This window comes from Kogia breviceps, chromosome 17 (genome assembly GCF_026419965.1).
Source record: "Kogia breviceps isolate mKogBre1 chromosome 17, mKogBre1 haplotype 1, whole genome shotgun sequence".
In the NCBI taxonomy this organism is placed as follows: Eukaryota; Metazoa; Chordata; class Mammalia; order Artiodactyla; family Physeteridae; genus Kogia; species Kogia breviceps.
Window position 1 is genome coordinate 1,735,858 of NC_081326.1, and position 25,810 is coordinate 1,761,667.

General features: G+C 41.9%; 1 protein-coding gene across 1 annotated transcript in view; it reads right to left on the minus strand.

Moving 5' to 3' along the window:
* PXDNL (peroxidasin like) overlaps positions 1-25,810 on the minus strand; it is a 103,575-nt gene that overhangs the window by 23,087 nt on the left and 54,678 nt on the right. The window lies entirely within an intron of this gene.

Here is a 25,810-nt window from a genome sequence, read left to right on the forward strand (position 1 = left end):
GTCACCTATGTTTCTATTTCTGATTGATAAATACCCACTAAGAAATTCACAGAAATTAAAAATACTATATAAAATTCACCTAAAATTTTTATAACTTCAATTTGATATATTTTAAAAAATTTAATCTTATGCCCCTTTTGCATAAAAATTATAATAAACTGCCTTATTTCCTAGAATTATGGTTCCACCAAGACATATGAAGTATAAGAATGAAAATGATGAGCTTGGTATTTGGAGCTATATAATAGACGTCTATGTTGCAGAACTCTCTCACCCAGGATGAAAAAGAAGGAACAGGAAAAATTAAAGACTCTAAGCTTGGTGGCAAGATAGCAGATGACAGAGAGAAAAATGAGAGAGAGAGATTTCTGAATCATTTAAAATCCTTTAAGCTACAAGTAAAAGAAACCAATTTTTTTTACATTCATTCATTCTTTATTTAATATTCATGACTATTAATTTAATATTCATGAATACATACTATTTTATTTTTCAATGCCAATAGCTTGATCATAACTCTAGGTGCTGTCAGTTCATAGAAGCATGTCTACCAATATTTGAGATAGTTCACTAATATGACTATCACTTCTAAATAAGTATAAGCAATAGTAGAAAAAGTAAACTGATTATCAAAAGCAGCGATGAAAATCTGGAATGCATTTGTTTCATCTAACAACTACTTAACCATTAACCATAAAGCAGTTAGTATTTTATTCTCAAGCATCAAACAGACGTCATTCCATGTCATTTAGAATTCTGACTAAAAGCTGTCTGTGTCGACTTATGTTTTAACAAGTTTTCATACTATGAAAGTAGCTATTTTCTCCCCAGAATTTGACAGCTGGTTTCCCAAAGTGTAGCTGGTCCTTAAATTTGATACACCAGCAAAGCCACTGCAAGAGAGTAAAATGCAGAAGCCAGTATATATATTATGATAGAAAGGTGAAAATTAGAGATGAAGAAATTTTGTTTTCAAATAACAAATGTTAAAGAAGTTTCAAATGATCCACATTTAAGAGATGTACTAATAATGACTTTTAAAACAATTCTGCCTAAAACAATTTTTTAAATCACCCTTCCTGAGATTATTCAAATCGTATAGGATAAGACCTCCCCCCACCCCCCACCCCCCACCCCACCCCCGCATCCTGCCTTCTCCCGGCCTCCTGCTGTAAGAGCCTTTGTTTCTCTTCACCACAGTTCTTCCATCTCACAAATGGGGAAACTCATCAAGTCCACACACGGATGGAAGGAAAGTCGCAATTACAAAACTGGATATTAAAGCTTCCTCTCCATTGTTCCAGACCATTTCTCTCCTCCAGATCATCTTCCCAGTGACCTCAGGTTCTGCACGCTTTCACCTGTCCACACGCACCCGTTTGCCCTGAGCTCCTGTGGGTCTCCGCTGGAATGTCTTCCAATAGGTGTCTCCCGAATCCTTCTTTCTGCTAAAATTCAGCTTAAATTCTATAAATTCTGGGAAGCTCACCCAGGTCTCTACACAGTTCTTAAATCCCCTTGTCTCTGATCATTGAGATTGCCTATAAAATATAGAAAGAGGATAAATAGCACACTCATTTTGTAAAACCTCACCCGTTTCAGGATCTGCCCGCTTTGATCGCCACCACGGAGACAGGAAGGGGGCAAAGAGAGGATGGCGGAGCCACAAAGCGTTTCTTCTCTGAACTGCACATCCAGCAGCTACGGCTCCTGGTTATGCCCCATGCTGGCTACTCCAGACCTGGTCCACCTGCCCAAAAGGTAAAGCCTTGTTGCAAATAAACTTCACACCCACAAAATACAAAAATAAATCCTGGGCTTCCCTGGTGGCGCAGTGGTTAAGAATCTGCCTGCCAATGCAGGGGACGTGGGTTCGAGCCCTGGTCCGGGAAGATCCCACATGCCGCGGAGCAACGAAGCCCGTGCGCCACAACTACTGAGCCTGCGCTCTAGAGCCCAGGAGCCACAACTACTGAGCCCGTGCGCCACAACTACTGAAGCCCGCGTGCCTAGAGCCCGTGCTCCGCAACAAGAGAAGCCACAGCAATGGAAGCCCGCGTGCAGCAATGAAGACCCAATGCAGCCAAAAATAAATAAATGAAATAACAAATTTATAAAATAAAATATAAATAAATAAACAAATCCTGCAGTTGACTCCTAGACTCCACCTTGTAGGCAAGACAATGAACATACGGAAAATAATGTTTACTACAGCAGACTTTAGAGTGAATTTTCATAAACTGGAAATTTGATCAGGATATACGGATACACCCACCTCAGGAGAAATCAAGCACCATTCACAAGGATGAGTTAGAATCAATGAGTCGGAACGATTTCCACAAAGTTTCTCACCGGAAGGATCAAGAAGAAAAACAGAATGTGGAAAAGGATGCCTCCTGTGATGCTATTTTTAAAAAGTTAACGCTGAAAAAAAAACCCGCTGTTTATAAATATGTAAATGATTACAACAAAAGGTTGGAGGACACACACAAGGTTGTAGAGATCACCAAAAAGCAGAAAAGAGATGGTATAGGGAAGGGGAGGGGATAAAAGATCCAGGCAGAAACAGAAAAAAATATTTAAGTAAACTAAAAAGAACTCACATTCTCATATGTGTGATTAACGTAAAAGCCTGTTTAGGTGTGTACATGTGTAAAGAAATTAAATAGATGTTTAATTAAACAAGCAAATTACTATTCCTTGACGATCTCAGATTGGCTTTTCATAGTGACGTGGTGGGCTTAGGACCATCAGCAATGAGGTACACAGCGGTGTTGGTTCTCAAAGATACTCAGGGCAAAACGTTGCATGGGCAAATCCAGGCATACACACCCCACCCCACCATCATCCTAGACTCTGTTCTTTTGTCTTAAAACTTAAAGAAAATCCACTTTCTCCTCACATTTTAACGTTTTTAATGTTATGGGATATATGCCGCCTGTTTCAAACTGAGACTCTATTCAAATCCCTGTTCTAGGGCTTCCCTGGTGGCGCAGTGGTGGAGAGTCCGCCTGCCGATGCAGGGGACGCGGGTTCGAGCCCCGGTCCGGGAGGATCCCACGTGCCGCGGAGCGGCTGGGCCCGTGAGCCATGGCCGCTGGGCCTGCGCGTCCGGAGCCTGTGCTCCGCAACGGGAGAGGCCACAACAGTGAGAGGCCCGCGTACCGAAAAAAAAAAATCCCTGTTCTATCTGTCCCTCTCCGTCCACTTACCGAGTCATACACGTATATATCTTTTATTCACACGAATCTGTTATTTTGGAAACCATTTCCAATGAAAGAGTTATGTGATGAATTAGTAAACGCAGCATATATTCCTCAAGGTGGCACATCTAAATTTTGTTATCTGGAAGTGCTTTAAACACGGGCTTTCACAAACCAATCACCTGCTTTCTTTGTCTCTGCCTTTTTTTAATATGTCAGTGTTTTTGAAGATGCCAGGCTCATCTGTGTTTTTTTTACAGCATTTTTGGAAATTTTGGCTTTTGGTGAGAGCTGTTATTTTGAGAGTCCTTTATTTCCTTGGCCTGATGACAATCTACAATTTAAAGCAAAATGACAAAAATTCTCTTTTGTCATTTCCAAAAGCATAGTCTCCACTTGCGTTGTGCTACCGACCAGTGTATCCAAAGAGTTCACTTTATTGTATCGAGGAATATGTTAGCATTCACAATATGGAATATATAAGGTTAGGCATAAATTTTGACATTATTCTATACATAGAATAATTAACAGCCAGAATACAAAACTAAACACTCACTTGTACTTTCTGAAGACACACTGTGTCTTCTGTGTCCTCTCTTAGTGTCTACCGCGAATTTCTATCTGTTGAAGTCAAACCCTTAAACAGCCTTTGGGTCCTCACAATTTTTCTAGGCGGCACCTGAAATTCCTGATGCTCTCAGTTTGGTGGCTGCAGTTTGCGCTGCTGCCTCCCCTTGGCGTCCTCAGTCACTCTGCTTGTGGCGGCCACTTTGGTTAGGATTGGTTAGGTTAGGTCAGGTTAGCATTGGTGAGGTGAGATTAGGTTAGGTTAGGTTACATTAGGTTAGGATCAGTTAGCTTAGGTTAGTTTAGATTAGGATCAGTTAGGTTAGGTTAGGATTGGTTAGGTTAGATTAGGCTGAATTAGGATTGGTTAGGTTAGGTTGGGTTAGGTTAGATTAGGTTAGGTTAGGTTAGGTTAGGATTCGTTAGGTTAGGCTGAATTAGGATTGGTTAGGTACGGTTGGGTTAGGTTAGATTAGGTTAGGACTGGTTTCAGTGTGGGTTTTGGCTCAGTGAAGGGACTATATTGCACGTCGTTTCCATACAGACCTGACCTCTTCTCTGCAGTTTACAAAGTAGATATTCACCATCCCTAAAATTCAGTGATTTATTTTTTCAGTGACTAATTTATCACTCATGGAACTCACCACTGAACACCTAAATCTGATACTAAACTGCTGCTGGTTTGAAATATTCCATTTAGAAAATAATACAGTTTTATCCCAGATATTAGTAATGTTAATATTCATAGATGTGCAGGGCATCTTTCTATAGCATGCCAGTCAGCCACACATAACTGATCTGCTCTTGCTCGTGAATAAAGCAATGGCCTGCTCTCTGCGGATTGTCTTTTTCTGCCAGGCAAGTACAGAGCAGGCAGCAAAGAAGCATTCAAAACCCACAGGTGCAGGAAGTCAGCTGGCCCGGCCATTTCGCCTATCCCAGGTAAATGTAACGAGACTCTGATAGAAATCCAGAGGAATACAGATAAATGAACACACCAAAAACATTTTTGGTGTGTTTATTTGAAAATAAATAATCCAGTTCTAAGGTATGAGCATCTATTTAGATATAAATAAGCACAGCAGCTACAATATAGATTACGTGCTCATCTAGGACCCACTACATTATTAAAAGTCTAAAAACTCTATTGTAAGATTTTTCATTTAAAAAACTTTACGCATTTAAAAAAGCACTTAAAAATTTCAGGAAAAAGGCATTTTATATGTTTTCCTTATTCTTACAGAATATACAAATTTCAGGCAAATTGGGTTCCTCTTAGAGAAGAAAACCCACCTTCGATGGCCTTATTTAGTAAACTGCAGATGGATATGTTTTATGCTTTAAAGCTACAATGCTATAAACTTTTTTTTTTTTTTTTTTTTTTTTTTGTGGTACGCGGGCTTCTCACCGTTGTGGCCTCTCCCATTGCGGAGCGCAGGCTCCGGACGCACAGGCTCAGCGGCCATGGCTCACGGGCCCAGCCGCTCCGCGGCACGTGGGATCCTCCCGGACCGGGGCTCGAACCCGCGTCCCCCGCATCGGCAGGCGGACTCTCAACCACTGCGCCACCAGGGAAGCCCTAAACTTTTAAATTAAGTCAGTTTATAACTCAGTCAGCAAGTATCAATACTTGTGAGATGCCTACTAAGGAAATGGGTAGTAGGTTAGACTGAAGGTGGATAAAGATAAAGGGGTTCGTTTATTAGCACAAAGACGCTAGTCTCTTGCAGGTGACAGGTGTGCAGCAACGATCACAGGAGAATAGACTCGCTGGAACTGATGTCCATATTAAGACCCATCTACCTGTGCATCTCGCCCGACTACGTGAACGCGATCACGGGGAGAAAGACATAGTTGTCCAGGGCGGATTTTAATTGGCCTTTTGATAGTAGAGTATCTAATTAATGTTTATTCAACTTTTACCTTAAGAGGTAGAACTGGAGGAATTTCAGCTGATATGTGTTTAAAATCTCTCTTCCTTTTCTTTCTACGTTGTATTAAAGCCATTATAATGGCCATCGGTGAGCCTTTACGGTAACTTGCGGAAAATTGTTCACTTCTGGCGTTCATATGACACATTTTATCTTTACTGTCAAATAAGCACAAAGCATGCCAGGTGAAAGCTCTGTAATGAAACTGAAGGAAAGGCAAAGAACATCTCTACCAGGAGCAGAGGAGACATCAGCCCTGCCAGGGCAGCAGTGACATTAGAAAAAAATTCAACAACCCATAAAAGCCATAAACCAAAGGTCTCCTAGAATAAGGATTAATAGGGGGCTTCAAAATGAAGTTCTACTCAATTTAACTACTTAGAAGTCTTTGAGTGAAAAATATAAACATTTTTAAAGCAAAGTCTGTTGCAAGAATTGGTTATTTTTTTCTGTGTTCGTGGCACCTCTCTTTCACTGAATTATAAATAATATTCTCCTTATTCCTCTGCATCTTGTCTATCACCTCCTAATCAAAATGGTTCTCCCCTCTAAGACCCCTTACTTTACAACTTTTAGCCTTTTTATCACTGACCTTCCATCTTCTTCCTTTAATGCACACCTTGTTTTTACTTCATACAAGCATTTCATATCCACTGGAGAAAATGACTATTTGGATAGGGATTGAATAAGTGATAGAGACTTAAAATATATATTGGTAATTAAATTTATTGATTACACATATCAAGTCTTTCTTACCATACTTCTTCAAGGGACTTATGGACTGAAAACCATATGACCTGTTCTATGTTTTGAGACCTCACAACAATAGTCACTATTACGTTTGCTAAATGCCTCTCATTTACTGGACACTCACAGGCAACATTAACTGAACTTCCTCATGTAAGATGTATAATGCACAACTGACATTTAAAAATAAAAATGAGGCTTTGACAAGAGAAGAAGTTAGAATTTAAATTCAGATCTGTCTACCAAGTATATGCTGTTTTTATAGTCTATCTAATCTCCATAAGGAATAAAATGTTCCAAATGCAACAGATTATGTCCAGGAGAGGAAATAATTAGAGGAATCTGAGATGATTCCAGATAAGAATTAGCCAAATCACAAGCAGAAATGTTAGGAAAACAAGATCAGAAATTGGGTATTTGCAATGCATGGAAAAGGTACATGCTTTTGAAGGTTAACAGCAGGGGATGCAGCCCTTACCTACTCCCCTAAACCAAATATATGCAGAGAACCACATGCTACCCATCCTTAAATGGACAGAAATGCTTAACCAGACGTAAGAACTAATTCCACAAGAGAACTCTGCCTTGGGCTACTGGCTTACGGAATCAGTTGGGGGCCACAGATCCAAAGCCTACCCACCCCCCGGGGTCAGGTCCTCAAGGACCTAGAGCCTGAGGACAGTTTATGTGGAAGGTGTAAGCTCACGATCGGGATGGGGATAAAGACCGGAGGTGAGACAAAGATGCGGGCTGGCTGGCGCTCAGGAGGCCCACCGAGGGATGCGGTGCAGTTCTCAGGAGAGGCTGCAGCCGCACCACAGGGCGGCCCACGAAGGAGGGCGACGCGTCTGCCTGGCCCCCTGCACCCCGTGCCCCGTCACTCACGCCTCCCTGGTTGGGGTGAATTCAGGCTGTGTCCCCAGCCCCGCAGTGCTGTGCAGCGCTCACGCCCACCGCCCCCCGTGGACCCTCGCACCTGAACCTGGACATGGAGGTGACTCGGGTCCGCAGATGTGGACGGCGTGGGGCTGGGCCTCCGGGCAGCCTGGGGTGGTCCTGCAGCCCATCTGGGTAGAGGAAGCAGGGCCAGAATCTGAAACACCGTCTAACTGGTGCTGCCTATGAAACTCCGAGCCGCTACTGAAACTGTCTGTGATTTTTCAAGTCTTAAACTGCCTTTGTGCTCTCGAACTTGCTAGTCTGTTAGCTTTCTGCTCTTTATTTTGAAGAGGATATTCAATAAATGTGTGTGTCAACAGAGCCGCAAAATTGGCATTATCTCTGTCTCTGAATATCTATTCCAACAACCAGTGGATTTCATTAATATCCTTGCTGATTCCACATCCGTGAGCCTGTCACTCAGGATGTGAGACGACGTCGCTAAACGACACCAAGATTGTTTGTGTGATTCCACTAGAAAATGAGTGCGTGTGTTGCTTTGACCTCCACTCTCTCAAAAACTGTCCTGTTTGAACTGAAGCAGAGACAAATACGGGATTGAGAACGAATCGGTAAAAACATATCTCCACTGCCATTAAAAAAACAGAAACAAACTTCATCTTAGTAAATGTACTGGATTCATTATTTTGGTAGAAACATATTTCGGTAGCTTCATCATTTCATTCCTCATATCCCTCTGGGTGACTGAAGTTTACTAGAAAGTTTATTTCATCCAATTTTATAACAGTTTTCCAACATGTATATATGGCATTTTTCTCTCTTGTCTACCGGCCCAAAGAGTTTCCTTTTCTTCCAAATAACCCAGAATTCTTCATTAAATATTCTGGCATAATCAGGATTTCTGGCTCTCCTTTCATACATATGCATACACACATTTTAGGCTAATTCATAATCTAGGATAATTTGTAATCTTCCCAGAGATTGCAATAATTCACATACTACTGAAAACTAAATAAAAAACATTAAATTATTCCCTTCTCAGTTATGAATTTCACCAAGATGGGATTTCTTCTTAGAAAGTTTTTACAAATGGAGATGAATATTAAATGAGATATTTGAACCACTTATCAATAATCTATAAACATGATCCCTAGAATTAGCTGACTTGAAGCATTGGCTGTACCACCTTTTAGCTATACACTTGTCTAAGTCTCCTAAGTAAAAGTAAGCTCTCTTAAGTGAAAGACCCCTTTTGTAAACCAGGTGCACGGTTGGCTCTCACCTCCCTGGGAGGTGAATGTTAAAGACAGTCAGACACTGTCACAGCAGGATAGGCAAAGCCTGGTGGAAATGGCAGCTGTAGCCATAACAACAGGAGAAGTAGTGGATTTGTTCATTTAATACTTCTAAGTCCAGATGAACATTGAGGAGAGACCAGTGCGTCTGTCAGTAAGGACGTAACACTGAATAAAGTTACCCAAGGAGAAAGTGACAAGTAACAAGAGAAGGATGTGAGGCTGAACCTAGGACAACTCGCACACTTGAGAGGAAAGTGGGGGAAGAGGACCCAGCATCAGAAAAGTCTGAGAACAAGATGGGGGAAAGTCCAGGAGGAAGGAATTGTGACCCTTGCCAGACTCTGAAGAAAGTTCCCATAACTGGAACACTGGAAGGGCGTGGGATGGGCTGAAAAATCATCTATCCTTCAAGTAGTGACGGTGAAACCCAGATGACAATGAGCTTAAAAAAAAAAACCTAAAATAGTGGCAGTAAAAATAATATCTCTTGAGATGTTTTATGGCAAAAGAAAAGAGAAGACAAAGATAGATCAGTGCCGGGAGATTTAGAGAACAGCTTTTTGTGAATAGAGTTTCAATGAAACGCCCATGTGTTTACACAATGTGGCGGTCTTCTTGACTGTCTCATGGGGACAGAGCTGAGAAGTTGTGACAAAGACCACATGATCTACAAGGCCTAAACTATTAACTACCTGGCTTATTATAGAAATAGTTGACAGACCTTTGCTCCAAATGGTCCTAGAAACAGTGACTTTGGAACTCACAGATAGAAACTTGTTCTTCCTTGATTGTATATATTTTAAGATACAATATTGGTGCACCTCCTGTATAGCACAGGGAACCCTACTCGATGCTCTCTGGTGACCTAAATGGGAAGGAAATCCAAAAAAGAGGGGATATATGTATTGGGTTGGCCAAAAAGTTCGTTTGGGTTTTGCTGTAAGATGTTACGGCAAAACCCAAACTTTTTGGCCAACCCAATATATGCATAGCTGATTCACTTTGCTGTAAGTAGAAACTAATACAATATTGTAAAGCAACTATACTCCAACAAAATTTTTTTTTAATATTTGTGCAGATTTATTAACTTATTTATGTAGATACTACCTCTTGCTTCTTGACTAATTAGCTTCTAAATTCCATGAAGAATACACTCTGTACCCTGATAACGTATTTTTAGTGTCTCATGAAACAGGAACAAAAACCAACGTTATTCCCTCAACTATATAAAACTAAATGTAATTTAAAAGAATTTTCATCAAAATATACTTTAAAAGAAGAACCTTATGAAAGTAAAATGGCTTCCCTTACCTCTGACCATTTGAAGTTTCTTTTTACAGTAAATGATTCAATGTAAGTCATGTGCGATAAATCACAATTAATCAGTATGTTTAATCATTTCTGTATTAATTTTTTAATATGATGAGTCATTCAAAAAATTATCATTCAAACAAGTAAGGCATTATTTTAAAACGTATTTTTTACGCAGATGTGTATAGTGTGATGAGCACAGATACCAACAATTTTGGTTCCGCAAACACCATCTTGGTGAGTTATGGTTTCTATAGTGCCCAAGAAAAACATATACCAAATTCAATTCCATTTAATTGCAAATTTCTAAGGACGTGCTGGAGTATATTGGATTTCAGAAATGCTAAAAATTACTTATTGGCTCAAGGCACAAACAGTAGGTATTTCTTGTATGTTTTAGGAAATGAAAAATAACATCTGACCTCTCAAATAATATGCATAAGGAGCAAAATTGAACACGCTGTTCAAAATCTTAATGGCACATGTGCTGCAGATGCCAGATACTGAAGTTCCTATTTGATGAGAGTGTGCAGTAAAGGTTAAAGCGATGAGCCAAGTGATTAAGATGAAGCACACATATGGCTACTATGCTTTAACTATTGAGCCCGCGAGCCACAACTACTGAGCCCGCGCGCCTAGAGCCCGAGCTCCGCAGCAAGAGAAGCCACCACGGTGAGAAGCCCGCGCACCGCAACGAAGAGCAGCCCCCGCTCGCCGCAACTAGAGAAAGCCCGCGCGCAGCAACAAAGACCCAACGCAGCCCAAAATAAATAAATAAATTTATGGAAAAGAAATAAGATTATATTTAGTTTTCTAATTTTTTCTAACTATCCTTTTGCATTTACTTTGGCCTAATCAATTTTCGGTCTAAGTTTCCAGATATTTAATTGCATACTGCTCAACCATTCATTAAGCGTTGTGATGTATTATCAGAGCAGATTCAATCCTATGTTATGTTTTTGTACCAAGTGGTAATTTTCAGTGGTTTTCCCACTCACTTTTGCAGGATACAGAAGCATAAATCACTTCCAGACATGAATAATGCATCAAACAAAGTTCAGTTCAATAGCACTAATCTACTTTTATATAAAAATCAATTGCTCCTTTTTGGGCATTCAATTCCAGCTTACTGCCTTATCAATATCTTCTCATTTGACATTCTTGAGGAAAAAAAAAAAACAACCAAGGCAGTTGAAATGTACCATTATGTCTATAATAAAGAGATGAAATACACATAGATCTGTCAGAAAACATCTTCTCAATATAATGGACACTCAAAAGCCAGAATAATTGGTCTAACTTGTACACCTTATTGATTCTTGGATGGAAATATACAGTAGAACCCAAATCTCTTTCTTTTGTTTTAACATCTTTATTGGAGTATAGTTGCTTTACAATGTTGTGTTAGTTTCTGCTGTATAACAAAATGAATCAGCTGTACGTATACATATATCCCCATATCCCCTCCCTCTTGCGTCTCCCTCCCACCCTCCCTATCCCACCCCTCTAGGTGGTCACAAAGCACCGAGCTGATCTCCCTGTGCTATGCGGCCGCTTCCCACTAGCTCTCTATTTTACATTCGGTAGTGTATATATGTCCATGCCACTCTCTCACTTCGTCCCAGCTTACCCTTCCCCCTCCCCATGTCCTCAAGTCCATTCTCTACGTCTGCGTCTTTATTCCTGTCCTGCCCCTAGGTTCTTCAGAACCTTTTTTTTTTTAGATTCCATATACCTGTGTTAGCATATGGTATTCATTTTTCTCTTTCTGAGTTACTTCACTCTGTATGACAGACTCTAGGTCCATCCACCTCATTACAAATAACTCAATTTCGTTTCTTTTTATGGCTGAGTAATACCCCATTGCATATATGTGCCACATCTCCTTTATCCATTCATCTGTCGATGGACACTTGGGTTGCTTCCATGTCCTGGCTATTGTAAACAGAGCTGCAATGAACACTGGTACATGACTCTTTTTGAATTAGGGTTTTCTCGGGGTATATGCCTAGCAGTGCGATTGTTGGGTCGTATGGTAAGAACCCAATGTCTTGAATGATTTCTTCACCGATTTAATAATAATTCTGATCCATGGAAGAAACTGATATGGCCGTGACAGACACTGAAGGTCCTCTGACCGGCTCTCACCGCCAGCTTCTTTCTCCCGGGCACCCTCCCACCACAGAAACCAAGAATGCTGACCAGCATGTCCCAAGGCTCCTTTGCAGGTGGGCGGTCAGGTGACATGGTGCCAGCCAAGGTGGTCAGAAATCTGCTGGGAGCAGGGGATCCTGTCCGGGTCCTGATTCTCTATTAAAAGGGACAGAAAGCTTTGAGCATAGATATCTCCTGGCATCAGCACAGTCTTACTAAGACCCAGAGGCAGCAGACGTGAGGGGGCCAGAGAGGGTGGCCCTTTCCTTTCACCAGTGCCAGCAACCACCACATCCACAGTCCTTATTTTTAAGGCTTTAAAATCAAGGCTAAATGCTGCTCACAAACCTAGATATTTCTAACTTAAAGAGCAAATAATTCTGCCATCGATCTGGCTAGTTGATTTATAAAGGATTAGTTTCTATTATTTTCCTTTCAAATATCTCTTGCGATTACATATGATTTTTCATTTTTTTCTTTATGGCTCCAGGTTAAGTTACCATCTCATGCCAGAAATCCAGTTATCACCGTTTATTTGTCATTGGACCACTTGTAAAAGAGTGCATTGGGCTGATCGTGGATCCATGGCCCTCTGTTTTCTGGGTCTCACCCATCCTGTCTTTATATAATACACCCCAAGTGTAAAACTTGGGTCCACAGGATCAAAGGGTAAGTGTCTTAGTAGTTCTGTTTGCTAGAACTCTCTTGTGACAGGCTGTCCTTTATCTGGGCTGTATAATGTAGGAGCCACTTGCCACAGTTGGCTGGCAAGCACCCGAAATGTGACTAATGCAACTGAGGAAGGGAAACTTTAGCATCATTTAACTAATTTAAATGTATATATCCATATGTGGCCAGGGGCTACCATATTAGACAGCAGAGCCTAGAAGAACTAAATTCACTGGTACTATGGCTTTCAAACTAAACTTTATACTTAATTGCCTCCAATCCTTCATTCTCTAATCCAACATGCATGTGTTCTCCAGACTTAAATTCCTTAAGCACTGGATAATTTCACCTACTTTCTCAAAAGTGTATGCAGGACTCTCATGTCCTACAGAACTGAATTCCAGCTTCTAAGACTGGCATTCAAGGTCCCTCAAAACTTAGACCTTCTTGGTCTCCCGAGGTTCCTCTAGCCATGTGATGATTCTTGCCAAAGTGGTCTGTTCACTGTGCTTGGAGCACATTCACGATGTTCTTCTCTGCTCATTGTGGTGGCCTCACCTGAAATGGCCTCCCTACATCTGGAGATCAAATTGGCAAGTGTTGCCCTCTTAATAATATTAATTCTTCACCTCATAAATATGGCATGTCTTTCCATTTATTTTGGTCTTCTTTAATTTTTTTAAAATGACATACCATTGTTTCCAGAACTTAAAAGAAAAAAAACTTAAGTTCCTTTTTTAAAATGCATTCCTCAGTATTTTATTCTTTTTTGATGCTAAAAAATAGAATCATTTCCTTCGTTCATTTTCACTGTGCTTCTTGCTAGACTATTGATTTTTATATAGTGATCTAGTATTCCTGCAACCTTGATGAATTTCTTTATTATTTCTAGTAGTTGTTAGTGGATTCCTTAAGATTTTCTACATACAAGATCACATCTTCTTCAAATAGCACTAGTTTTACTTCCTTTCCAAGCTAATGCCTTTTATGTATTTATTTTCTTGACTTATTGCTCTGGCTAGAAATCCCAGCACATAAATGAATAGAGGTGATGAGTGGACAGCCTTTCCCAATCTTCAGGGGAAAGCATTCAGTCTTTCCCCATTAAGTATGATGCTAGTTCTGGGCTTTTCATAGATGCCCTTTATCAGCTGAGAAAGTTTTCTTCTAGTCCTAATCTGTTGAGGGTTTTTTTATCTTGAAATGGTGTTGGATTTTGCCAAATGCTATTTCTGCATATGTTGAGGTAATTGTATTTTTTGGTCTTTTATCCTATTTATATAGTGTATTACATTAAGTGATTTTCAGATGTTAGAACCAAATGTGCATTCTTGGGATAAATCCCACTTGGCTGTGATATATGATATTTTATATATGTTACTGGATTCTATTTGCTAGAATCTGCTTGAGGATTTTTGCATCTATACCCGTGAGACCAGTATAGACACCTGAAAGTGCTACTTTTGGTGTTGTTTAACATTTGAGACAACTTGAGGCTGGGAGACTCTAAGAAGCAGCACTGGTTATTTTTCTAAGACTTTTAACCAACTGGTTCCACGACATTAGGCCATGGCTATATACACAAGGTATAAAACAGGCACTCACAGCTTGGCCATCATTCTCTCCTCTGATTTTTAAAGATACCATCTCAAGTTCCTTGTCATTCACAATAGCAGTAATACCTCCACAAAGAAGTGATTCCAAGACAGTTAGCAATGCTCAAATCTTGACTAACTTTTGTCTGCTTCATATATGCCAGTTTCTGAGAGAAGTGAATGCAAATCTGAAGAAGGAAGAATTATAGACTTGTAAATTTCACCCTGTGACTCTGGCAGTTTTTAATGTGAACATTATGGTGTTTTATGTGTATACAGGTGTAGGATTGCTGTATATTTCTGATGAATTGTTTTTTCTTCACTACTAAATGACCATATTCGCCTTGCATTATTTTTCAAGGGCAGTTGTAATAGAATTCTTTATTTCTCCTTTCCTGCCTTCTTTGGAATTGATCATGCTTTTCTGAATGAAAATCATACACTTATATTATTCCAGTCTTTACACTTAAATTTCTTTTCTTTTTGCGGTACGCGGGCCTCTCACTGTCGTGGCCTCTCCCGTTGCGGAGCGCAGGCTCCGGACGCGTAGGCTCAGAGGCCACGGCTCACGGGCCCAGCCGCTCCGCGGCACGTGGGATCTTCCCGGACCGGGGCTCGAATCCGCGTCCCCTGCGTCGGCAGGCGGACTCTCAACCACTGCGCCACCAGGGAAGCCCCAGCACTTAAATTTCTGAATGCATGCTCAATTTAGAATATATTGTTAATCAATACCACTATACACTTTACAAAAAATATAAGAACTTTAGAATTCTTCAGCTCTCAATGCCTCTCACGTTGTTATGTCATATTCTTTACTTCTTTAGTTTTATCCCGTTTAAGAGTAGTCCAACATTAGTTGTTATTATTGTTATCTTGTAAAACCTGTTTAACATTTTCTAACTCTGCCATACCACGTTGCCTTCTGCATAATTCCCTTACATCTAGATTACAGTTAAAAATTCTCTTAAACATTGTCTAAATCTTCTGGTTAAGCTAACTGGTATTTATTTTGATTGTTGTACTTTCATTTTTAGACATCATATTTGTTTCTTTCCAAACCTGACTCTCTTAAATTTGCTGGATCCTATTTTACTACAGCTCTGTTCCTTCTCTTATTTCTTTAAATCTCTGAAGTTGGAGTCGTTCATTCTCTTTCAGAAGTTTCTATCAGCTCACATCCTAGAGTGTGCGGTGACCCTGCTCTGTGATGAGCTCTTTCGTCTCACGGTTTGTGATATCTTTATTGGCAAGGCCAAAGGTTTTCATTGACGTCTCGGCCTGGGGCGTCTACAGCCCGACGGCCGTGGGAACTGGATTCCACTTCTTCATAGGGTCTTCAACCCAACTGGAACGTTCTCCAGACCCAATATTATTCTGTGTGGGTCTCGCCTATTTCTGAACTGTTGTTGTCATGGTTACTCCTACACCTAGTTTAGGTGCTTTACCCTTATCGGTTGTTTTCCTTTCTTCCTTGCTTGTTTTTTGCTGGCGGGGCAGGGAGCGAACAGCGTCTATGCATCTGCTTCCCATCTCAAGCGCGTCCTGCCTGCCAATTATCTTGTGTGTTTTGCATGCTTCTCCCTAAACAGACTGCTTGATTCTTTCTACTTTTGAGAGGCTTCTAAGTCTCCAAAAATCCAAGTTTTCTTCTAACTAAACTTAGTTCCTCTGCTCCCAAAGTAGTGTAACTACTTCATGTGGAAAACTTAGATCAGCTTACGGAGCCTTTACTCAGCTGTGTGTCTGACACGGTATTTTCCTTTAAAATCTGAACAATTGGAATCTCCACCCATTCACAATTCACTAGTAATTCTCAGTAAGTCGAAGAGCAAACATTCTCATTCTAGGCCCTCTCAGCCTGTGCATATGCCGTGTATGTTATTTTTAGTCGGCAATCGCTTTGTATTAAATAATGTGATATAGAGAGATGGAAATATACAAGGCAATTTGTTTTAAGAGCTGAATCAGAGATCCTTCCTTAAATGATCTTCATTTATTCCTCATATTTTAGGATATGTTCATTTACATGGAATTAAGAGTAGTCTCAAGACTTCGTTGACAAAAATATGAATGATGGATGGCTAGATAAATGAAGGATAAATAATTAGATAGTATATTTCCCTTCCAAAGATAAAAATACAATTTAAAACTCATTTCAATGGATCTTTCTCACATGTACAAATTCTAAATGTACAACAATATTTAGGTACAAGGCATAAGAGAAGATATTTTAACTTTTGTTTACATATATTATACATATTATATATAAATGTATACAGTATGTTATTTAGATAATAAATATGTATGTATTTATATATGCATTGTTTTATATACGTGTGCTGAGTCTTAGAGTTGAACCATTTTGACTAATAATTAGTTTAAAGAAATTCTCTTCATTTGTTTTACAAAGTATATTAATAGAACAGAAAATGAGCTTCATAAATTTGGGAGAAATTATATATTTTCTCTCTCTTAGTTTATGTTTGAAATGCAAATTTAAGCATCAATTCATTTCTGATGCTTCAAACAAAAGTCCGCAAATTATCTGACACAAGGGATAAAAATACAGCCTATGGAGTTATATTTAAACTACAGATTTTAGCACGATTTATACATAGTACATCATCACTCATTTTGTATATTCATGAGGAACAAGTAGGCTTTACATTGTTTTTCACAAACTCCATCAAGCCAATCAGCGTCGAGGACAGTCAGCTAAACGTGGCTGTTCTGGTGCACAGCCCTCCTGAAGCGGAAGGCGGGATTTCTGCGTGAGCTATTCACAAACGGAACTTACTGATGGATTATATTTCAGTTGAAAATAAAAATGTATTATACCTGACGTCGGTCAAGGGGCATTTGCAGAAATTGCCGTCCAGTAAGTCTGTGTTAACACCGTCTCACAAACTAAAAACAAAAGACCTTACCAGAGCACCAAACAGCCCGCTCTCCCTCTGCTCTGTAATGTTCAATCTAGAAGATAAACAAGTCGCATTGAGACACATCTTCTCAGACACCGTTCCTTGCCCGACATGCGTGTTAGACTGACTGTCGGATAAGTGCTGTTCTCCGTGTCTACACCCTCCAGCTGCGGTTCCTCGTGCCCGAGGCCATTTGTGCACAGGGGACTAGGACCGAGATGACAGCACCCCTGCAGGAAAGGAAAGGAGCTGTTCTCTCCCTTTTCCCACAATCATACCGCCCAGTTAGAAACTTGGCTTTTCTTGATCAAAGGAAATCAGGGAAAGAGTGAGCCCCCGAGGGCTTTCGTCTTCTTGGTGTGCACCGTCCCGTCAGAGAGGGGGCCCCAGATTTATTAGGATCAGAACGGTGTCACGTACTGGAAATGATCAAACCTCTCTGGATCTTACAATGGGCGATTTTCTGCAACACTCAGAGTTCTAAACATTATGACATGGTATCCTTTTTATTTGCACGTATGGTTTAGGAGGCTGGTAGGTTACAACAAGAAATATTTCTTAAGCTAGAAGAGTCCCTATGCACGTTAGAGCCTTTAATTGTGCGTTATTTCAAGGAGTGTTCGAAAATGAAAAGAGAGAAGATCTTCAGTGTGTTGCAGGCTTAAGTGAACTCACTTGCTCTTAAATCAGCTGTTTCCATGTCAAATGTGTGACTACAGGTTAAAGTGAGAAGCACTGGGTGTCTGGCTACCTTTTCCTGAGAAATCCCCGCCCAGGGTTCAGAGGCGGGTGACACTGTCAGCGTTTCTCTGGGAAATCAGCAGGCACCCCAGGGTCTCTGCAAACCAGACAGCGGGTTCCCTTCACCAATTCAGGGCTGAGACATGGAGCCGGGGGACAAATCCCCCCCCACGGGTGACCTGGCCACTCTGAAAGGCAACATCCAAAAATTACCGCCATGGGGTAGATTCCAGTGAAATTACTTTTAACAAGTTGTTTATAATACATAATCTGATAGGCTGACTGTCTCAATACAATGAAAGTTACCCACGGGATGAGTTCATTCTTACATTAGTTCCTATGAATTCTTCATCTCTACACATCTGGAGCGTGAAGAACGTGGCTAGAAGCGCTGGCCTATAACGTGTCACCTCCCAAAGCGCACGGCGTGGGGTGTGGGACCCACGGGCAGCGTGAGATGTAAAAAGCCACTAAATCAACACAGAGCTTTTGTCTTTACACAAAAGCCATCATCAGGTGGGTGATACCCTGACCACACCCTCTACACTCACGTAGAATTGGGTCGTTTACCCAGGGCTTTCCGGCAGCGTTTGCAGGGAGCCTGCCCGGAGAAGCAGGAGAGGAGTTCCAGCCCTAGCTCTGCCTCAGTTTACGTGTGTGACCTTGGACTACGTTCTGGAAGCTTCCAGAACACAGACCTCTCATTTGTTGGCGAGAATGTGAAAAGCATGTAGCATGGGTCAAGTACGCATAGAGAGTGGCCATGTTTATACGGAAAATCGCAAACCTCAAAGTCTCACACCACTATCCTGACCTTACGAATATGCCTAGAATCTGTTCACCAAAGCAGCTTCTTTTTCTTCTCCTTCTGGGTTTTTCGGGTCTTTCTCCTCTGGCGCTGGCACACCCCTCGCAGACCCCGGAAGCCAGTCTCCACCCCCCTCGCAGTCCCCCATCACCTGCACCTCCGGCCGCCCAGTCGTGCCTCGAGGAAACCGGAAATTGCAACAGCAGCGGCAACAGAGCCGAGAGATAACGCGGCCTGACGACATGCTCCGTCTTGCAGCCACACACCCGGAAGGCAAAAGACGCTTCAAAGCCAACGCAATGTCTCTGCGTTTTTACCCCAAACGTAACGAATCTGACTCATCCAGTGTCTAAGCTAAGGAACAGCTGCCTGTGTCTGGCAGAATATTGAATACGGATCTAATATCTGAAACAGTGAATTTATAAAGTAAACTTAAAATCAAATGAATAAAATGACATCTTTGGAAAAATCTTCTCAGTGAGCACAGACACGAATTCAACTAACCGACCGTTTGTTTTTTGTGCCTGGGTGATCACAAACAGCATTCTTTTAACACGTACTTGTTCAGTCTCATAGACAAAGCAAACTTGAGGAGCTGAAATTTGGTAGGAGCCGGACCGGTAAACCACAGCTGTAACAGGGCATGGGGGGCTCACGGGGCAAAGAGCACGTGAGCTGTAAGTGCAACTGAGACTAAGCCTTTCAGGAGAACAAGCAGGGAAAAGGCACTTCGGCCAAATGGAAACGAGTTTTGGCCAAACCGTGGGGACGGAGAGCAGGTGAGGATTTCAGGAAGGGAAGTCACAGGGCGGTGCTGGTGGCAGCTGGGGCTGGGGAGGGGGCAGCACAGGAAAGCAGGACCCGACCAGCCGTATAACTTCATGTGGATATTTCGGTTAGGGCTTCCCTGGTGGTGCAGCGGTCGGGAGTCCGCCTGCCGATGCGGGGGACGCGGGTTCGAGCCCCGGTCCGGGAGGATCCCACGTGCCGTGGAGCGGCTGGGCCCGTGAGCCGTGGCCGCTGCGCCTGCGCGTCCGGAGCCTGTGCTCCGCAATGGGAGAGGCCACAACAGTGGCTATTTCGGTCAGTCCCTAGACCATGGGGGAAATTCCAGGGACCAGCACATGGAAATGTGAGGGACAGGCTTGTGAGCGCCGGGACGGAGAGCAGAGAACCTGGCAGGGCAGTGCCCCGGGCTCGGGTGAGGAAAGGAAGAAGGCCATCAGCAGAGACACCAGTGACAGAAGCGCTTGGCTGGCTCTGGGGGCGATGATGCCAGAGCTCCCCTTCTCGCAAGCTGCACAATATGGTGGCCACTCTTACGTAATAATCCATGGAGTAATTTTAAATGTTTAGTTGAGACAGATTTTAGAAATGGTGAAAAGAGTAGTTTTACAAAAGAAGAGGCCAAGTCCAAGAGCCCTGCGATGGGGGAAGGTGGCAGCTGCATTGTTACAGGCTGACGTGTGGCCTCCATGTGTGGACGTCTCAACCCCCAGCACCTCGGAATGAGACTGTATTTGGAGATAAGGGCCTTAAAGAAGTAATGAAGTTAAAATGTGGTCACGGAGATGGTGCCTACTCCGGCGTCCTTACAAGAAGCGGAGATTAGGACACAGACGCCCACAGGGGAAAGACCGTGTGAAGACACAGAGAGAAGACAGTCGTCTGCAAGGCAAGGACACGCCTCGGAAAAACTCAACCCTATCAACACCTTGACCCCGGGCTCCCAGCCTCCAGAACTGTGAGGAAGTACATTTCTGTTGTTTGAGCCCCGCAGTCTGTGGTGTGCGTGACGGCAGCCCTAGCTTACTAGTACATGAGCCACTAGGGCCAGAGCCCGTGCTCTCAAACGACCTTTCTAGCGTCTCACACTCTACCCGTGCGCCAGCACGTTCCCATCCTCCGGGGAGCATCCCTTTCAGATTCTTCCAAACCCTGTTGTTTGGTTGGAAATTATAAAATAATTTCTAATACTTGACCAAGGTTGTTCATATGTAACAGAGATGACTCCGCCCAAGAAAACATCTGAGACAAAGCATTAACTAGACGGGATGTCTTGGGGATCATCAAAGTGATGATTTATTTTTAAATAGTTGCTGAGCACCTACTATTTGTCAGCTCTGTCTAGAGGACGTTGTGATGATAAAGAATCCTGGGCTTCTGTTATTAAGGTATCTGTAATCCGGTAGGGGGAGAGCGTTTGTACAAAAATAAGTGTGACAGAAGCCCAGATGCTGCATGCTATAGGAGGCCGCACACAATGGGAGTTCAAGGAAAAACAATTATTCTTAGAAAAATGGAGTGGGAAAGGGAGTAACCAGGGGAGAATTTATGATTTAATTGGTACTTGGCCAGGCCTCGAATAAAGGTGGCATTTGGCTACAGGAGGATGTATGCATGCATGCAGGCGTGTGGGTGGAGGGTCTAGAGCATTTCAGCTACAGGGAAAATGTGTGAATAAACTTGAAAAGGGAGGGGAAACTGAGTATTTCAGTGTGACTAGAACATAAAATATGTGAAACACTTATAAAAGATGGGTTAGGTCTACCTTTTAAAGAGCCATGAACATCCACGAAATTGGACTTCATTGAGGAAGCAAAAAGTCTTGATGTGAAAAAAAAAACACAAACCAATTTGATTCTGTAAAGTATTTCACCACATGTGATTGAAGCAGGACAGCATTACAAAATTACCTTTGAGGTCAGTTAGTATTACAGTGCCTATGCTTGGGAAGTGGCATTCATTTTTCATTAATTTATTCATTACCCAATAGGAATATTAAGTACCCAGTATGTGCCAGCTAAACACCAATGAGCTAAAAAGACCGCTCCCTGGCTCTGTGTGAGCATGAAGGGGATGATGGGGTAAATTAAAAATTATAATGGAGGCAGGAAGGGTAGGATTTTACCATGAGTGGGTGTAGACTTGAGTTATCCATTGCCTAAGTGGATCCAGGGTGTGAAGAATGAAAATCTCAAAAATCTCTAGAAATATCTGTGATTATAGCCTAGAAGACTAAGACAAAAAACAAAACAAAACAAAACAAAACCACAACTTTTATTTCTAAAAATACTGGGGAAATGAAAAAACATTAGTCAAGTTGAGTAAATTCCAAAAAATATTTAAAAGAATAGAACTAGTTCTAAAACATGGAAAAGAAATTCAGGTGGTAACTTCTGTCCTCAAGAGGAAAAGTAGAGAAAATGAAAATAAACAAACGACAGCAACATACCCATTGCAAACTTCAGGCATTTTGAGGAACAAAATATTTTCAAATTTTAAAGAACTGACAAAGAAACTTTGTAAAGAAGGGAGACGGTCTGAGAATCTTCTGTGAGCCATAAATATGAGACATAGTACATGATGAAGTTTTGTTTTGGGCTAAGTTACAACATCTTGAGAGTAAAAAGATGGCTGGGGGGGGGGTCAGAACATGCTGGACCATACTTTCCTTTCCCCACCCTCCATGCACTCACTGCCAGTCTACAGAAATACAGTTCATTTTTGTATACTTATCTTGTGTATCTTGTATCCTCTGACTTTGGTGAACTTGCTTACTATGTCTAGAAGTTGTTTGGTAGGTTCCTTGTGATTCTCTACAGAAGGAACTCTATCATCTGAAAATACCTTTGTTTTCCTTTTCAGTCTACAGACCTTTTCCTTTCCTTGCCTTATTGCACTGGCAAGAACTTCCAGCACCGCGTTTAATAAGACTGGTGAAAATGGACATACTTACTTTGCTTGCAATATTTGGGTGAAAGCATTTGACCGTTCACCATTTAACCTGTTAATATAGTAGATTACATTGATGGTTTGCGAATATTAAACAAGCCTTGAATTCCTGGGCTACACCCTCTTAATTATGCTATGTTATTCTTTTGATATATTGCTGTATGCTATTTGCTAATATTATGTTAAGGGTTTTTGCATCCATATTCATGAGGAACATTGGTTAGTGGTTTTCTTTCTTTGTGCTGCCTTTGTCTGGTTTTGGTAACAGAGTAAATACTATCTTCAAAAATGAACTGAGAAACATTCTTTCCTCTGCTATTTCTGGAAGATTAGTGTTAATTTTTCCTTAAACATTTAGTAAATTGTTTAGTGAAGCCACATCTGCAGATGGGGATTTTTGAACTAATTCAGCTCCTTATTACATGGAAATATCCCCTATATGTGATTATTATTCTGCTATTGTGCCGTATCTCCGGAGAGTTATTGGACGGGTTTCTTTAAAGTTTAGTTATTCCAATCTATACGACAAGGCATGGCACTTAGGGAAAAAACAAACCTGCTCTTTGAGAGTTTTAACAGTTTTTAAAATTTCTGCTGCAAAATGGCTGAAATCCTCGGCAAATTTTGCTTTTGCCAGAAGCCTTGCATTCCTACCATCTTCATCCACATTCAAGTTATCTTGTTGCCTGTTGATACAGGAAGTAAATGAAACGCTGAAAAATGGAAGTTGCGTGAGGATAAAAAGAAAATCAACAAATATTCCCTAGGCATTTGGAACACACAAGGCATTGTGACCGCTGCTTTGTGTGATCACAAAAAGAAAAATATGTGACTGGAATTAGAAATTAAAATTAAATGCCACGTAAGAAGATAATCCAGAGTCACACCTGCTTCACGTAGTTTATTTCAAATGATAACGAAGTATTTATTGTGGAATAAAGGGAACGTCATGTAGTATTACATACATATTTGACACATCATTCAGATCTCAATGGATTGTTCATTTCACTTCACCCAGTGAAAGAGCGATGACAAATTAAAGGTTACATATTATGTAGCACCCAGGTGGGAAAGACGCTTGCTCTATTAGAAATTCACGGCCAGAACGAAATTAAGGCCACTACGACTAACAAAAATCTCATCTTGTACCACATGCAAAATAGCTCAGTATTGTTGATAATAAAAGGAAATAAAAGTCTCCGGTTGAGTTTAAGATATGTTTCTTAGAGCTTAACTGACGTTCTCAAGAGACAGAGGGAAATAATGAGTTTGGGGAATTGAAATGAAAGTTCCATCCATCTACGATTATGATGTATTTATTGTTTACAAAAATTATACAGATTTGAGTTAGCTGACATGTTACCTGTGCCCCAAGTTTTCGGTTTTTGTCCACATTTTGTGCAAAGGTGTTCCTTGTGAAGAAGCCATTGTCACTTTCAAAATGGCTCTGCTTTGCTCTGCTTGCTGTGGGTCGTCTAGTGCTTAGTAAAGAATGGCTTACGTCCTACGAGCTTGTAAAACAAGTTGTGAGTCAGGGACATGCTACAGAGCTGACGTCAGAGAGGGAATTTAGAAACGGGGAGCACTGAAAACGGGCCCAAGTTACCAAGGCCAGCCTCTTAGCCACTAGACAAACTCGGTGCCGTAAGACACTGTGAACTAGAGGCGCCGCGGATCACAGCTTTTCCTATGGCACTGGGTGAAAATCGATTCCAGTTTGCAAGTATTGATATGTATAAGATAAATAAAAACAGGTAAATTTAAGGAAAATAATGTGACACTTTTGTTTTCTTGGTGCTCTCTCCTGTAAATCCGCGGTGTCGCATCAAAGAGGATTTAAGCCCAAAGAAGTCTGGATAAGCGTGTAAAGGTATAACCGAGACTAAAAGCACCGAGCGTGGGAACGAGGGGAGCGGCTGATGCAGGCGCGACCGCACGTGCAAGAGGGGCTCCCACCCAACGAGGATGCGCTGGGCGCTGCCACACGCCGGCAGTTCTGCTGGGACAGACATGGGGGCGCTGCCAGCAGGCGGCTCGCATTCTCCCAGAAAAGACGCGTCAGCAGCAGGCGGTGGATGAAGCACTTGTTCCGGGAGGACAGAGACGGAGGCAATGACCTCTGCCGGGGCCGGAAGGCGGGGTCAGGGAAGCTACGTGAAGGGGACTAAAGGTCTCCATCCACTTTGGGGACCACGTCATGGTGTCGGCTCTACCCCAGGCTGTAGTCTAAGTGCTGGGGACCCCGCGGTGTCCCTAGATCCACCTTCCAGCGCTGAGACACTTCACATAGCCCTGTTTTCAGATGAGATACCGCAGCTTAGAAAGTTGTCAGCGTGTCCATATTATATTGCTATTAACTGACACAGCTGGGATGTAAACCAGGATTTTAAAAATTTCTGAAGCCCCTCCGCACGACACAGACTGCTCTCCACCCATGGAGAGGGGGTCACGCGAAGCCTGATCACATGTGTGTTTTAGACAAGGTGTTAGGAGAGAGACAGACGTGGATACTCGTTAGGGAGATTATTGGGGAAAAAGGATGGACATTACGGATGCTGCTATATTTCAAATTCTTATTGAAAACATGAAACTTAGCATAGAGTTTGTAAGAAAAAGTAATGATATTGATTAAATCAAATGGATTTTAACTGACGGATAATGGATGGAAAGGAAGGCTCCAGGATGTGAAGGACAAAGTTACTACAGAGAGTGCCTCTGTCTGCCTCAACTGGGGGGCTGGGACTGCAACATCATCTGGGGAATTTAATTACTCTGGGATCTGCTGAGTGTTTACTCAGTGAACTGGATACATCCAGGCACAAGCCACTGCTCCTGTTTTCAGAAGCTTCCAAGTAGATGGTGAGGAGACACTTTGTAGAGAAGTAACTATCAGCGAGCATCTAGGTGTCACAAGAGGGGTCCTGAGAGATTTCAAAGGAGTAAGATGGACATTTCTCAAGTTTCTAACATCAAAAATATTCCATGTTGGGCTTCCCTGGTGGCGCAGTGGTTGAGAATCTGCCTGCTAATGCAGGGGACACGGGTTCGAGCCCTGGTCTAGGAGGATCCCACATGCCGCGGAGCGAATGGGCCCGTGAGCCACAACTACTGAGCCTGCGCGTCTGGAGCCTGTGCTCCGCAAGAAGAGAGGCCCGCACACCGCGGTGAAGAGCGGCCCCCGCTCACCTCAACTAGAGAAAGCCCTCGCACAGCAACGAAGACGCAACACA